This window comes from Acyrthosiphon pisum, chromosome X (genome assembly GCF_005508785.2).
Source record: "Acyrthosiphon pisum isolate AL4f chromosome X, pea_aphid_22Mar2018_4r6ur, whole genome shotgun sequence".
NCBI classification, from domain to species: domain Eukaryota; kingdom Metazoa; phylum Arthropoda; class Insecta; order Hemiptera; family Aphididae; genus Acyrthosiphon; species Acyrthosiphon pisum.
In genome coordinates this window covers 127,412,985-127,429,628 of record NC_042493.1, presented here as the reverse complement: position 1 = coordinate 127,429,628, position 16,644 = coordinate 127,412,985, and the positions used below count along the sequence as shown (strand labels likewise).

The window sequence follows — 16,644 nt, the reverse complement described above, 5'->3', positions numbered from 1 at the left end:
GAATATTCTCGAGAATATTCTCTTGTCGCATCACTACACATAAAACATATTAAACTATCTCTTATGGGACACATAGATTGAGTATGCATATGGACATTAGAAAACAAAACAAAAAGATAATATCAATGACGTGTTGAATGGAATTTTGAGCGAAAAAAAGTGAATATTTTATTTACAAAATAATTAGTTTTTACAGGATTTAGTAGGGAAAAAGAGGTTGAAAATGCTTGTTCGTTAGTAGATGCGAATTTACAATTCATAGAGGCGCCTCATGATGGATTAATTAGTCCGGTTTGGACTTTTCCATTATTTACTAGTCAATTCAGTCATGAATTTCATCAGCAAACCAGTTTATAGGTATGAATTAAATTTAAGTTTATGTTTAATTATTAGTATTCATCTTAAATAATATTTATATTTATAAATGTTAATGTAATATTATTTATGTAATATATACATTGCTATATTTTACATCTGAACTTCCTTCGTCAACAAATAAAAAATAAATTAAAAGGAATATAATTTAAATTTATAGGTATATTAGGTACCCAATCAATATTATGTTACTTGTATACAGGTTTGATGTATGATTACTAGGAAAAAAATATGAGTTCTCAACTAACGACGTATTAAATACATTAGTGTTTAACCGAAGTTAAAAATAGTATTAGGAATAGGACTATTGAAAAATAGTATTATTAATTGTTTATCTTATAATATTTAATTAAAAAATATAATATTAATGAGAATTTATATTTATATTTATTGAAATTTTATTTAAATGTTTTTATTATTAATTTATTACGGTGGTAAAATAATTTGTACTAATGTACCTATAATAATGAAATAAATGAATTAGTACGTATTTACGAGAAGCAAAGTAGAGTATTTTTTTTTTTTTTGTATAAAAGTCAAAGAGTAATAACCGTAATTACTACGTAAGTACTAACACTTGAAAATTTCACCAAATATTTATATAATAGAATTTTACAATTATGGTAACATTTTCGAAATATTTTGACTCCTTTTACGCTATTTATAGCCTTGGGAAGTTTTTTGAATTTTTGTAATTTTTTTTAAAATTAATGTTGATAAAAAATTGTTTTGGTATTAAAAAGCTTGACAATTTAACACAATAATCTTCATAAAATGCTTAAATATCAGTTTAAAAATTAGGTAAAAAAGGTAGAAATTCGTAAAAGTTTTTATTTCCATACCAAACATTTTAAATTTTAAAAGAACATTCTAAAAAAATTGTTGACTTTCAATAAACAAAAAAAAAAGATAACTGAAACGTAACATAATTTTTTTATGAGTGTCTAATTTTAAAATTCTTACGATACTATTATTTGATATTCAGTGGTAAATTAACGAATTTCAATTAAAAGATATTTGATATAATTGTTTTTAATTCGAATACCAACGATCGTAGACACTTGAAATTTTTACCAAATATTCATAAATATTAGTATTTTCCATGCAAACTACTTTGACTCATTTGTACTATTAATATACATAATATTATATTAAAATATAACCATGAGCAATTTTTCTAATTTTATAAATTATTTTTGAGAAAGAAATTCATAAAAGTTTTTCTCGGTTTTTCTCAGTTTTCCTTATTTTTTTTTTTTTTGATTTTTATGGCGCTTTTGTAAACTACTTTATTTTTACGTCTTTATAACTAATATTATTAATAAACATACTTAAATACAGTGAAAGTGTAAAGTTACCTAAAAAATAGTGTTTCACAAATTTCTATATAAATTCAAAATAAATTGATATTATACTGTCAGTGTAGAATCATATAATTGCAGACCAGTTAGTTATAGTCTAGGCCCTAGGGAATAGTCGACAACAGTCTACCTATTTCACTTCTTATATTGTACGGTCAATATACCAATTGCACTTGTATTTAAATGTACGGTAGGCACGTTGAAAATCAATTGATAGAAATCGATAGTGGGTATTTTGTACTGGGAAATATATTTCATAAGATAAAATAAATAAAACTATTCAAAAGTAAATTATATTGGAATGAGTTGGGCAAAATTAAACGGTAGAACATAACCTATACACGATGAACCAAACCAAAGTTAAGTAAGTTAAACACAATTTTTTTTTAGAAATTGGACTTTTAAAAACAAATTATTCAAATATTTATTAGAAGTTTTCAAAAGTAACTTGTTCTGGTGAAGTAACTACGAACCTGAATCAAATTTATGTTCAAGTCACGTGAAAAAAAAAACCAGAAATACTGAAAAAAAATTACGAAACGTGTAGGTACCTACACAGCACGAAAATAAAACAAATTATAGACAATTACTTGAAATAGTTTTCCATACATTTAATTTTTAAATTTAAATATGAATTACAACTGACAGTAAACGTTTCAAAAATGAATGAAACCTGCAACTAGTATGAATTTATTTTTTTTGCAACTATTTATTTCTGTTAATTAAATGATTACCTACCTGTAATGCCTGCGTGTTATGTAATAATAAGTTATATGCAAAATGTAAACATTTGTTTTCTACTTAATAGGTATGTGTAATACAAACTTTCAGCCATATTGACAGTGGTAGTTGCTTATAAAAAAGAAATTGAGTATATTATGCATTTTAGATTCTGAGTGGAACGATGAATGTATTGATTTTACAATGATGTGTATTTTTTTTTGTGTGTCTGTTTTGTCACCTATTAGGACAGTAAAAATGCTTAGATTTTCTTTAACAGTATCTTTTCTGAAAGGAAAGTGATTCTAGTTGGTACTTTGGGGGGTCGAGAGTAAAAATTGTTCAGTAGTTTTCAAAAGCGACGTGAAAAACAAAAGAAACATTAAGGAAAAACGGGAGTTTTTACGCAAAATCTGTTTTCGAGAAAATCGATTTTGATTTTTGGCGAAACTCTTAAACAAACGACCGTAGGTATATGACATTTTAACTGAATATTAAATTATCAACATGAGTGAATTAAAGATACGCAGAATAATTGTTAACAACCTTCTTCCAATATGTCTACCTACAAGCAAGTGCTATGAAAAATATATTAATAATTATTTTAAATGTTTAAGCCAAACGTATCATTTCATTGATAAAAACTTCTTGCACAAGCCCTTAATCCCCCAACTAAGGAAGACAAATCCGTGACTCATTAGGAATTCCTACCGTCCATTAAGATGACGAATACCTTAGTAAGCTTCCCCCAACCACACTAAAATAGATAGGTAGATAGATATACCTAACAATAAATCCCAAGAAGTCCGTAAAATATACCTACTAGTACCTACACAGATAATTTAATTTCTATATTATTTTAATCTTAAAAATCAAAAACCATAAGTAAAACTATAGCGTTTCCGTTATATTATTCTACACGGATTTCTTAAATAAAATAAAACATGTTGATCTCAAGCTGTGACGCATTAATATTTATTTCCATCGTATATATTGTCGAGATGCACTCGTAGTTCGTATAATTGGTATCTGACGGATCTGTAGAAAAACTGGTAGAAATTAAAGCTATATAATATACACAATATAAATTATATGCCTACCTATTATCTAATTAAATATCATATTATTTTGAGGGGATACCTACACATCATAAATAATCGTCAAAACGACGCCATCCACAACAGGGCCGCTGTGAACAACCGAGTACTGGTAATAATGTATATTAGGTATTATACAACAGTGTAATACGGATTGGAATTAAAAAAAAAAAAAAATACATATATTATAGGTATTATAATTTCAACTAAAAATACTTATACCAGAGAATTATATTCCCGACGTACCTGTCCGGATGCTTGCATACAATATGTTGGCCATCTCGAGCCCGTAATACCACTACCCGCACCAGAATACGTCAGTTTAAAAATAATCACATACAACTAATCCGTAAATCATTTGTAATTCCTATAGGTATACCTTACATTAGGATGACCAATAGTGAGCTTACCTTAGTAAGCTTCCCACGACCACACTAAAATATAGATAGGTAGACCTAACATAAAAGTAAATCCCGAAAAATCCGTATAATACCTACTAGTACCTGCGTAGGTAATTTAATTTCAATATTAATCGTAAAAATCAAAACCCACAAGTAATTATAGCGTTTCCTTTATATTATTCTACACCGATTTCTTAAATAAAATTAAAAAATGTTGTTCTCAAGCTGTGTTGTCATTAATTTTTATTTCCTATTCTTATTGGCTAGACGACTCGAGATGCACTCGTAGTTCGTTTGATTGGTAGGTATGTGAGGGACCTGTAAAAAATCTGGTAGAAACTAATGCTATATAATATAACATATACAATATACGTAATATGCCTACGTATTATCTTATTGAATATCATATTATTGTGAGATAAATCTTAATTTGAGTTTACTTAATAACGCGTTTTAATTACTACCTAAATATCAATTTCGTCAGGACCAAATAAAAATAATCCAAAACCTATAGTAAAATATACATACAGTCTAAATGAACAATTTAAATGCCAAAATTCCAAAACTAAAAAAAGACTTGTTAGGAATCTTCAAAAGTATAAAAAAAACTCACAAATACAAAGCTTGCCACTTTAAAATTGTAAAATGTTAAAATACCCAAAAACAGAAAAACGATATATATTTAATTATTATATAGGTATATAAAATTTAGTTATGTTGTGCATTTTGTAGAATGGTTGACTAAAGAGCCGACGATAATACACAGGCACTACCTGCTTTTATAGTCTGCGCACACCTATGCTGGAGGTCAGTTTTGGGTAGTATTCCAAATACAATATTCGGAATACTTTTTAAGTATATAGAATAATTTTATAATACTTTTTTGTAACAGTTTTGAACAATTATTTAGAATATTTTTTAAAAGTATTTTATTCCTATAAAAAAATATTTTTAATTTACACTAACAATTTAAATTATATTATATTTAGAATTATTAAATTTTATACGTTGGACATTTTTACCGAATAAAAGTATCATTTTTTTAATATTTAAAACAAAATTAAAAAGTATTTTAAAAGTATTTAGAATACTATTGTAGTATTTAAAATACTTTATTGGGAATACTATTTTTGATGAAGTATTTGAATACATATTCCGAATACTATTTTTCATTAGTAAAAGTTTTTTACCCGAGCCTGCTGGAGGTCGATTAAATGAAGCCGAATCGACAATTATCGATATGCCGCGAAATCCAATAGATTACATACAGAATTAGCTTTTCCAAAATTAAGATTGTACTCCGACGTTTATTACACATGTAATACATTCGTATACATGCCGAGACTCAAGCGTTGTCGGCTGGAGTACGTAAAGGATATTGGCTATTAAACGGGAGAAATATTGCAAGAAAACCGTCCACAAATTTTTTCAATGTTTTCGTACAAAACCGGTAATTGGTCAACCCGTTTTCGGTGACCACTGATATAATATACAACAATTATTAGATAGCCATCTCTTTATTATACTACAGTTTTGACCAATGTTGAAGTCGGCCGCTATTTATAAAGCATGCATTATTTACATTTATTTAAATTCATTCATATACATATTATACACTTTCATATACATAATATATAATGCGATAGTATTATTATGTAAACATTTCCTGTTTTCTAAATGACGGCCGACTTCGATGATATCGAGTTGTATATTATATCTATGGCGGTGACTTACCAATGAATGGTAGGTACCTACATACGCATACGAGCATGGTAATTGGGCCACTACAAATTCACACTTATAACAGGTAGATTGGTCGATCAGTGATAGGGCCACTATTAAATTTTAAATTTTGATAAAACAATACATAATATTATAATACGTAGTTACAATATCTGCAACACTGCAGCGCACATAAAACTTTACTCGAAGCAACCACGTGCCTTATCAAAAGGTAATAAATTATTCAATATTATTTAATAAGGAGGGTTTGTTATCAAAAAAAAATAGATAAAAATAGCCAAAAACGTAATATAGAAATATTATAAAATCGCTACTTAACATTCGTATTTAAAAAAAATATATCTTTATGTCACATCGTAATATATTCATAATTGTATTAATTTTTTTATTCGGAGTTCAATCAGGAGCTTATATTCAAATTAGAAGCGCAAGAACATTTAAAGCCTAGAAACAAATTATTTAATGAAATGAAAAAAAAAATGAAAAAGGGAAACAACATATTTTAATTTTTAGAATCATTATTGTAATATTTTAAATATTAATTGTATATTTATGCATTAGAAAAAAACAATGGGTAGGTAAGTAGAAATTACCAAAAACCAGTGTCGTATTTATTGAGCAAAAAAAATAACAAGTTTTTCTAATGTTATTGTCGTTCGCTCGATTTCATTAAAACCATCCCCGTATGACCCGAAGTCCCGAACAACATAATAAATTATATTACAATATTATAATAGTTTTTATAGAACTCGTTATCTACCTGTAAATTACACTCGTATTGTAAGACATTGACTGCCGAATTATGTACAACTTTATATAATGTATAATGTTATACACTGAAATATGTTGAAAATTCGTCGTCGACAATAATAATAACAATATTATTCTAAGCATTGTATTTATATAATATAGCATTATAACATAAATTATTATTCTGGCTGTAGCTGAATGAACAAGTGGCCTACTATAATATGTATATCATGTGTACTCATAGTTTATATTTTTTTATTCTGTGTCGGTTATTATATATTACATGGGTATAATATTATAATGTACGAGTTTTTTTATACTAACAATTATTATTGTCAGTTAGGTACTTGGTTAATGGTTTTTACCGTTGTGGTGTATAGAAAATGAAAATATAAACATTCAGTGAAACTTTCATGCAACTACAGTTATTCGTTTTTGAATAACAACAAAAAAAAAATTGCTACATGAGAAATCGAATGAAGATCCAATCTTATGAGGAATCATATATTACATTTTTAAATTTTAGATTTAAATATAAAAATTTTTATGAATTTTTAACACAATATAATTTGCACATTTCCGTGAATTTTACGTATTTTATCAATATTTGAACTTTAAATGATTATAAAAAAAATTGTGATTGTGGATTATTAATATTTTTCATCTGTCTTTGAAACAATATTATATTGGAGTTTTATATTAAATTTTCAAGATTTTTTACCCAACTAATAAATTTCATTGATATTTATAGAATTAAAAACTAAAATAATTGAAAACTGAAAATGCCCGTAAACAGCTCAAAATATAAGTCAAAACATTTTGAAAATGTTATGGTGTATAGAAATGCTAATATAGACATTCAGTTAAAATGTCATGTATCTACAGTCATTGCTTTTAAAGTTACACTAAAAATCAAAATCGATTTTGTCGTAAATTGAATTAGCGTAAAAATGATCGTTTTTCCTTAATTTTTCTTTTGTTTTTCACGGCGCTTTTGAAAACTAATGGACATTTTTTACTTTTAACCCTCCAGAGTACCGCTAGATTCATTTTCCCACAAAAAAAGATGCTTTTGAAGAAATTCTAAGCTTTTTTATTGTCTTAAAAGGTGAAAAAAAAGGTTAAGAAATAAACATCATTGTAAAATAAATTCTAGTTGGTTCTTTTAGGAGGTCGAAATTGAAAATGCTCAGTGCTTTTTAAAATAATTGGAGAAATAAAAATGAAAATTTAGTAAAATTGTTTGGTTATACCGTCCTCACTTGGATGTATTTGATTAATCAAAATGTTTTTTTTTCTATAAATGTCAATAATAAATTATTATTTTTAAGGTCAAAAAGCTTAAAAATGTAAAACGTTAGTTTTTGTTTTAGCTAAAATGATAACGATACATAGGCATCATGGTTATTTTTTACAATAATTTATACAATTTAATACAAGGTCTTTCATACAAGTAGTTCATACTTTTACCGAAAAATTACAGATAATTTTGGGGAAACTGGTATGCAAATACAATGATTTTTCAAAAATAAATTCATATTAGTAAGACGTGTATGAAATTTACGTCTTGCTTACTATTGTTGACAGTTGAAACTTATAAATGTTTTTTTCTTAAGAGTAATAATAATACGGGCAATAGGGGGGGGGGGCGGTAAGCCCCCTCCTACATACGCCACTATACACTGAAATATGTTGAAAATACGTCGTCAACAATAATAATAACAATTTTATATTGTAAGCAATATAATATAATATAGCATTATGCCATAATAGTATTTTATGTTGGCTGTAACTGAATGTACAAACATCCTATTATATTATTATGTAATCATGTGTACCTATATAAGCAGTTTATATTTTTTTTATTCTGTGTTGACCTGCAGGTTAGTATAGATTACGTGTGTATGATATTATAATATACGAGTTTCTTTGTGCTTGATTGATGATGTGTTCTACCGTTTAATTGGAAAGAAAAAAAAAATTTTAAAGATAACAATATTATATGGAATTATTATAATATTATATATTATCGTATCATTCGTATTAGTATATAGTTGCTGTTATTTTTCAGCATGCAAATCGTTATAAATGCGTACCCATAATGTTATATTGTAATTCATGAATATAATATAATATATCACGCGTAGGCACAACAGACAAATCTAAACAGTAAAAATATATAATAATCACGTTTAAAATACAGTGCATTTCAAACACATCGATATAGATTAGTTTGGCTGTCGTGGTGTGAACTTTGGTCTTTAAATGTACCACACATAATATGTATTGTTATGTATTATTATAATTAACAACTTCTGAAATAATTGGATATTATTTGTAATGCTATAGCGGAGCTGCAACTCATCAAAAATAATAAACGATTTATGACGTCCGAGTACAACACACACCGAGATTTGAACAAAGTCATTTTCGATAACGACTCTATTTTACAACTAATTATATTAAATGTTTCGACAAGCATAATATTATCTAATGTTCAATATTCATTTATATGATCTGCGATAATGTAGATACAATGGTATGAGCATCTAGCCATGGATATGTATTAAGTATATTATTTAAATTAACTAATAAATGTTTTTTTTTTAGAACGAAATAAACTAAAATAATTGAATTTAAATATGTGTACTATTTGGCTACCTAATTTACTTTAAGTCATGTGAATATAAAAGCGGTCACAACTCACAAACCGTTGTCACACGATAACATTTTGGTTTTCCGCAAAAAAAAATTGAACATAATTTGCAATTTTGTTTTATTAACCTTCAAGCGGGTGAGTGTGTTGAATCATTATCATTGAGTATAATATATTGTACAATATTATGTAATCTTTCATCCTGTCGGGAGATAATATATTTGTATATAAATACACATGTACACACACACATAATATTATATTATAATTTATAAGTAAACGCTTTAAAAGTTAAACTATAGACAATATTACATTTGGTGACGTGTGCAAATAGGTGAAAAATAAAATTGTGCTCCGTTTATACATATCGAATTGATTTATAATCGATCTAGAATAAATCGCCGTTGCCATTTCGACGTAAATCCACTTCACTGTTAAAACATATATACTCTATAGAATGCAACTATAGGTGGAATACAACCATGTAAATATTTTTAACTTCAACATCCACACTTAATTATACCTATTAAGGTAAGTAGGCAAGTATACCAAACTGTGCGTTCTGTGGTGGTGCATTTAATATTATTTTTTTCTTAACGGAAAATTTGACCTTCCGTCGAAATGGCGAAATGGTTTTACAGTGAAGTGGCGACTGCAGGGAAACCGTGACGGCTATTAAGTGTCCGCGTTCGATTCGTAATGGATTAAATAAAAAACAACGAAACGTCTAGTGTGGCGACCAAAACATATTATAGCGACAAAAGAGACGAATAAAAATAATAAATAACGCGAATAACGTATGTTTTTTATTTAACCCGAGTTTTCCGACAGCAAAAAGAAAGAAAGAAAAGAAGAAACAATAACGATATTATGTAGGTAACGAGCGAAACAGTAATAATTAAAATTTATGACGTGCAAAACTATGAAAAATATAACATTGTAACTTACCACTGAACGACGGCTGCGTAGCCGCACCGATCCGGTTGGCTTGGATTTGTTCGGGACGAATTTAATAAAACGTTAAATGAACGGAATACAGTCAACGAATAAACGGATTTATTCGGCCGGCGATGTACAGAAACAAAACATGCAAGGGCAAAAAAGAATAAAATTGTAAAGACTCGGATGGCGGGGACTGGTGAAACGTAGGTACACCAACAGCCTCGAATCGAATGTTCTCGAACGGCAGGGCGACGGCTCTGTACACATTCGTCCGACGCTACAGACGCGCCATCTGCGGCTGAGCTTCGAACTCGGGGAGGGGAGAATTTCCGACGATAATTTTCGTACTTTGTAGCTACAGTATAATATAGTATGTCCCAAAAGTCCCGTTCGCCCTTAGCATCTCCGCGGAAAATCAATATACATTTAAATTCGGTTTTTTTTACACTATCAAGTATGAATGTTCTGATTGAGTGGCATAAGTTTTGTTTTTTTTAGGCACTTGAGTTTTTTATATTTCCATGATAGCCGTTTTGTTGATCGTATTTTTTATAAATGTTCAAAAAAAAAAAAATATTGAAATTTCGACCAAGTTAGAGCCAACTATAATTTTGAATTTCCAAGAATAATAGTTATGTTACCTATGTCCGTATGCATAGTCAGTTTATGCGACATAGCTTAACTTGATATTGTCTTAGAGTTGCACCCAAAAGGAGTTGAACAATCCGGATCGGATATTGTAAATAACGCAACCATTTTATATCTATATTATGTACTTATAGTGTTGTTAAAATACGGTATTTTATTTTATTTTTGTATTATACTGTATTATACCTTGTATTATACCGGTATTAAACTTTGTATAATACTATTGTATTTAAGTAGGGTATAATAATTTTTGTATTATACCGTATTATACTGTATTATACACATTTTATACGGTATAAAATCCTGTATTTAAATATATAATATACAATTATACAATTTAAACTTGATTACTCAACCATTGTCCATTTCCTATTTGAAAATTGAGTCTTATTAATACAAATAAAATAGACAATAGTAATATAAATTAATAATAATATAAATTAAATTCAAAAGTAATAACAAAGTCAACAAGTAAAGTAATAATTAACAATTTTAATAAACATAAATAACTCTTTTGGTTTTTTTTTCTAAATAATAACTAAAATAAATGTTTAATGTAAAATATTAAATAAGTAACAAAAGTAAATAGTAATCCTTTATAGGTTATAGTAACAATTTTAACACTTAAGTCTTTTAGTTTCCTGTTTAGTATAAAAAAAAAATAATAGAAAATAAAATAAAACCTATTTGTTTGTAAATACAAAATAAATAATAATCGTCTTCAGAATCAGATAGACATAGATTTACCTAAAAAGTTTTATACAGATTTTATACCATTGTATAAAATAATTCTATACAGCGTGTATAATACCAGTATAATACAATTTTATACATTTGTATTATACAAATTTACATCACTATGTACTTACATTCAGTGGTGTTTTTGAGGGTTTAAAGTGACGTGTGCCCATTTACCATTTGGAAAAATGACATATACCGTGTAAAAATGCTGCAAATATACGCACGTACACGTGAATTCCTATACCTCAACTTTTTTAAAAATAAAGCAATCCGTAATCTGCTAATTATTGTTTATTGTCATATTATAACAATTCATCAATTATACAAGTGACGTGTCACGAATAATGACGATTGGTCATTAGTTATTACTAAATTACTGATTAGTTATTATTTATTACCGCACTATTATTATCAGTAATAAGCGTATAACGTATCGGTATCTTTCGTGACTTTGATTATTGCAATTTTCTTTATTTTTTGATAAAATATTCTTGTTGCCGCCACCACGGAGTAATAATTTAACCGACATAGTTATGTGACTTATACACGAACTACGAGGATTCGAAATAGTACCTACCTATAAACGTAGAAAAATAGTTGTATTTGTAAGATTTGTGAATTTGTGAATGTAGTCCACATAAGTAGGTACATTGCAAAGTAAAAGTTGTTCTCGGCTTTTCGAAGGGTTTGAATCGCACTAGTACTTAGTTCGCGCTTATAAGATCACAATAGTCATTGCATATTTACATCATTGCCTTAAAATGAGGCTTTATACTTTTTCATAATGACATACCATATACATGGTATATGCATACCGAAATCCCATACGGTCGCGAGTAGTTCTGACGGTCTGTTTGACGCGTCTCTGTCGCGGTCACAGCCATCGGTACTACGCTCATAATTCTTACGGCAATAATATATTATTATTGTGTAATATTATAATATGGTCACAGAGACACGTCGAAGTATTTACTCAAATGTCGGTATCCTCGGGTATACGTTTTTTTTTTACTCGCAGCAGTACGAGTTAGTATAACTCGTATATGAGTTATTTATAATATTTCCACCAGTTATGACCTATGTGCGTCACTGCTTCTATACGATTTGACACTTTCTCGTACATTGCCGTTGTCACGCAATTACGCAGAGTACCGCTTACATTCACGTACATAATATTGCTATACCCAAAAATCTGGCCTCTCCGGGTCTCGGTGTATAATACATACCTATATACGAATTAAAAGAAAACCCATCGCGATATATAGTATCTATGCCTTCACGATACGATAACCGTGGGAAAATATATGTGTGCGTGTGTGACCGCACCTCCAACTAAAGTTAAAGACAATATAATATATTATACTTTTGAATAATAGTATACCTGTTTAGGTATAGTTAAATTTTTTTCATTTGCGAACTTTGAATGATTATATCGTAAAAGATAATACCTACGCTCAGAGTCTAAAAAGTAAAAACCTAAAAACGATAACGATAATTAATATAATAAATATATAAATTTTTTCTAGAAATATTGTTTTGGTTAAAATCATCTAAAAGAAATATGTTCCAAATGTCTTCTTAAAATTGAGTGTCTACGTTAAATGTTTCACCGTATTCATATACTAGCAAACAATTTAAAAAAAAAAAATATGATGGTTTATTGGTGGATCTCTCGTATCCACATGTATATGTTTTTATTTATTATGTATAATATTACATCTCGTCGGCTGTGCGATCTGTACCTCTTTATAGACCCCCACGGTGACTCATCAATAACCACCCGATACATCGTCGAGCGTCAACCCTCCTGAATAATACATTTTGCTCAGACGTTGTTTTCACGTACAGGATATATATATATATATATATCATATATGGGTATTATTCCAGATTTTCTATCCCCTTTTTGAATATGTAGACACCCTCACCCCCACCCCTCCCCATTTGTATCTTCTGACGAGGGTTGGCCGCCCATGCAACACAATACGCGCGTATGTGCGTTCTAAAATACGTGGCATCGCCGAACATGTTATTGATTTAAAATAGTGTTTAGGTAAAATTACAGTCACAAGCTTAGATTTTAAGTAATTTTCACTATCTCCTATACGTAGAAAGTTGGTTATTAGATTAAAAAAAAATAATAATAATACTAGCAATAAAATATATTAATTGATATTTTATAACATAATAATTTGTGATTATCACTGATAATATTGTGTAATATTGCATATTGCATGTTCATAAAATATACTATGCACCCCCACTATTTACAGAAATGTTATGTGTTTTCATTAATAAATTAACAAATAAATATTTACTTAATACCTATCCTATATAAATTTGTATACTCTTTACTCGTTAGTCTCTATTTATAAAAAAAAAATAATAAAATAATAATTCAGTTTATTAATGATTCAACTTATCTATGAGGCCAAGGTAAAAATAGGTAAAATACATTAAAAAATAAAATAAGTATTTGAAAGTATCTGTAAATACTGTATTTGTATTCGTACCAGTGCAAGGCTTGCATTTGAAAAAAAAATCCGTTTTATGTTATTTACAATATTATTAAAACGTTACACAATTTTTGAGTTTATCGTTATACAGAATTAAAACGTTATCCAAGGTTTGCGTTTATCGTTATTTAAAATAGCGTTGATGCATATAGTATTAAATTTAAAAATAATAACTCATGCGGGTAGGTAATGTCCCGGGTACGGAATATAATATAATCATTAATTCTTAGATTTTTAAATTGTTTGCATGAAATAAATGTTTCTATGAAACCAATAGACCTTTCAAATAATTAAATTTTAAAATATTTCATTTTGCGTTCTTTTTCGTTCAATGATATTTTATAAATTACGTTTTGCGTTATGTTTTGTTTAATGATATATATCATATTTTGTTAATCGTAGTTTTTTTTGCAGTTTTTAATTTTTTTTAATATCGCTTTCCGTTATAATAACGTACACAAATTTCAATCTTTTTTGTCAAATATAACGTTTGCAAGCCCTGATTTGTACTTTTTTTCACGTTATCAACTACGTATTTTAAACACTTTTTAAAATAAATATCTGTATCTGTACTTGAATACTTTTTAAAAGTTTCATTTACAAGAGTGCGGTAGGGTTCACAAGCCGTCCGTCGTCAGTGGTAGACATCATCGTACATAACCTAACCTAACCTAACCATGGGTCACGAAATTTTTTTGATGGATCGCGAGTCGCGGTTACGATTACGCTTATTGCACTATTTTTTATTTTTTTATAATTTATTTTATTTATTTATTATGTATTTCTTATCAAGTTATCAAGTAGTATTTTATAAAAATCCAATGATACAATTAATAATAATTTATTTATAGTACAAGTGATTTTTTTTTTTTTAGCAGGGGGTCTCGTACCCAATAAAGATTAAATGTATGGGTCACCGTTGCAAACACTGCTCTAATATTTACTTCTCTGTGTCGTCAGCATGCACGGAACGGTTCGCTGCTAACGGTACATAAGTATACGTTTGCCGTCGCGTTGTCCCCTGCAGCTTCGTCCGTCCGCTCAGCACCATGCTCACGCTGTATACGCGATCCGTACTCCGCCGCGTCGTCAGCACGCACAGCATCGGTCGCTGATAGTGGCGCTAATTCGGTCTTGATCGTCAACGTCTGTCCTACCGGGTGCTTGTATTCACCCGTCGGCGCGAGTGGCAACCGTTACCGCCGTAATTCACGCCGGGAGATCGTCAGCATTTCCACGGCTCGACCCAATCACCTGCATGGCATCCCTGGGCCACATTTATTGTTACGCTCTTACTAACTAGCCGCACATATTATGTGCATATTGTAATTGGAATTTAGTTATATTAAGGTCCCCTCTGCCTATACTCTGTTAATTAAGTATAACGGGTTCAATTAAAACATATTATCATCTATCTACTGGTGTCCATTGTTATACAGTCTTTCTCTGGGCGTATGTAATTTGCGCCAAAAACAACCCAAAAAAAAAAAAATATATGTAATTTGCGCCACATCTAAAAATTTATTTTGGTAATTTGCGCCACTATTAAAGTTTGTAATTTGCACCAAATAAAACTAAATAAAAAGGCAATATGTAATCTGCGCCATCGTGTACCTAAAAAAATTGTAATTTGCGCCATTTTTCACCTTATTAAAATTGTATTTTGCGCCACTAATACTAAATAGTCATATTTATAAATCAGTCATATTATAATTATAAATAAATGTATACAAGTAAAACAAACTCCATATTCTATATTAAATAAGTACATTTTCGTTTAGTAATAAAACATAATATAAAAATCAGTCATATTATAATTATAAATAAATAAAACATATAATTTTTGAAATAAAATACCTAGCTACTTATAAAAGTCAGTCATATTATAATTATAAATAAATAAAACATATAATTTTTGAAATAAAATACCTAGCTACTTATAAAAATCCGTCATATTATAATTATAAATAAATAAAACATATAATTTTTGAAATAAAATACCTAGCTACTTAAAAAAATCCGTCATATTATAATTATAAATAAATAAAACATATAATTTTTGAAATAAAATACCTAGCTTTCTACCTGCTTACTCAGCTTTTTTTTATACTTATAGCTTAAAGACGAAACTAAGCCTTTTCTGTCAATTTTATTTTGTCTGTAGTCTTCAAATATTTGTTGAAAAGTTTCCAAACGATTTTTGTTGATAGTAGATTTTCGCTTTTTAAGATGTATACTTTTAATTTTAATCAAAGTTTCTGTTTGAAATCCTTTCAGTACGTCCAAAAAGTGATAAATAGTAGGATGTGGGTGATAGAACTCGGAATTGAAACGTGAATGATAGGTTGGCAATTCAAGTTAAAAGTGTGGCGCAAATTACATAGTACATTTCGTTTTCTATCGTGGCGCAAATTACCAAAATTAATTTGTATATGTGGTGCAAAATACATTTTATATTTTTATATTTTGGCGCAAATTACATACGCACTTAAAAATACCTATCCGTGGCGCAAACTACAAGTAATAAAATTGGCGCAAAATACCATCTCCCCTTTCTCTGTCTTTCTCCTCACTGTCCGACCTCATTCCCAAATAAAAATAGTAGGAAACGTAGGAAACCGTGAACGCCGTACTTCGGACCTGCTGCTCAAACACCCGTAGTATAGCCAAGCCCGGATTAAGATATTTGAGGCA

At 28.7% G+C, this 16,644-nt stretch overlaps 1 long non-coding RNA gene across 2 annotated transcripts in view; it reads right to left on the bottom strand.

Annotated features, from left to right (window-relative positions):
• LOC100570827 overlaps positions 1 to 10,291 on the bottom strand; it is a 21,466-nt gene extending 11,175 nt beyond the window's left edge. For both annotated transcript variants that reach the window (XR_119524.3, XR_511155.2), the window contains exon 1: positions 10,052 to 10,291. This is a non-coding gene — a long non-coding RNA (uncharacterized LOC100570827). The remainder of the gene's footprint in view (positions 1 to 10,051) is intronic.
• Between the last annotated feature and the right edge of the window lie 6,353 nt (positions 10,292 to 16,644).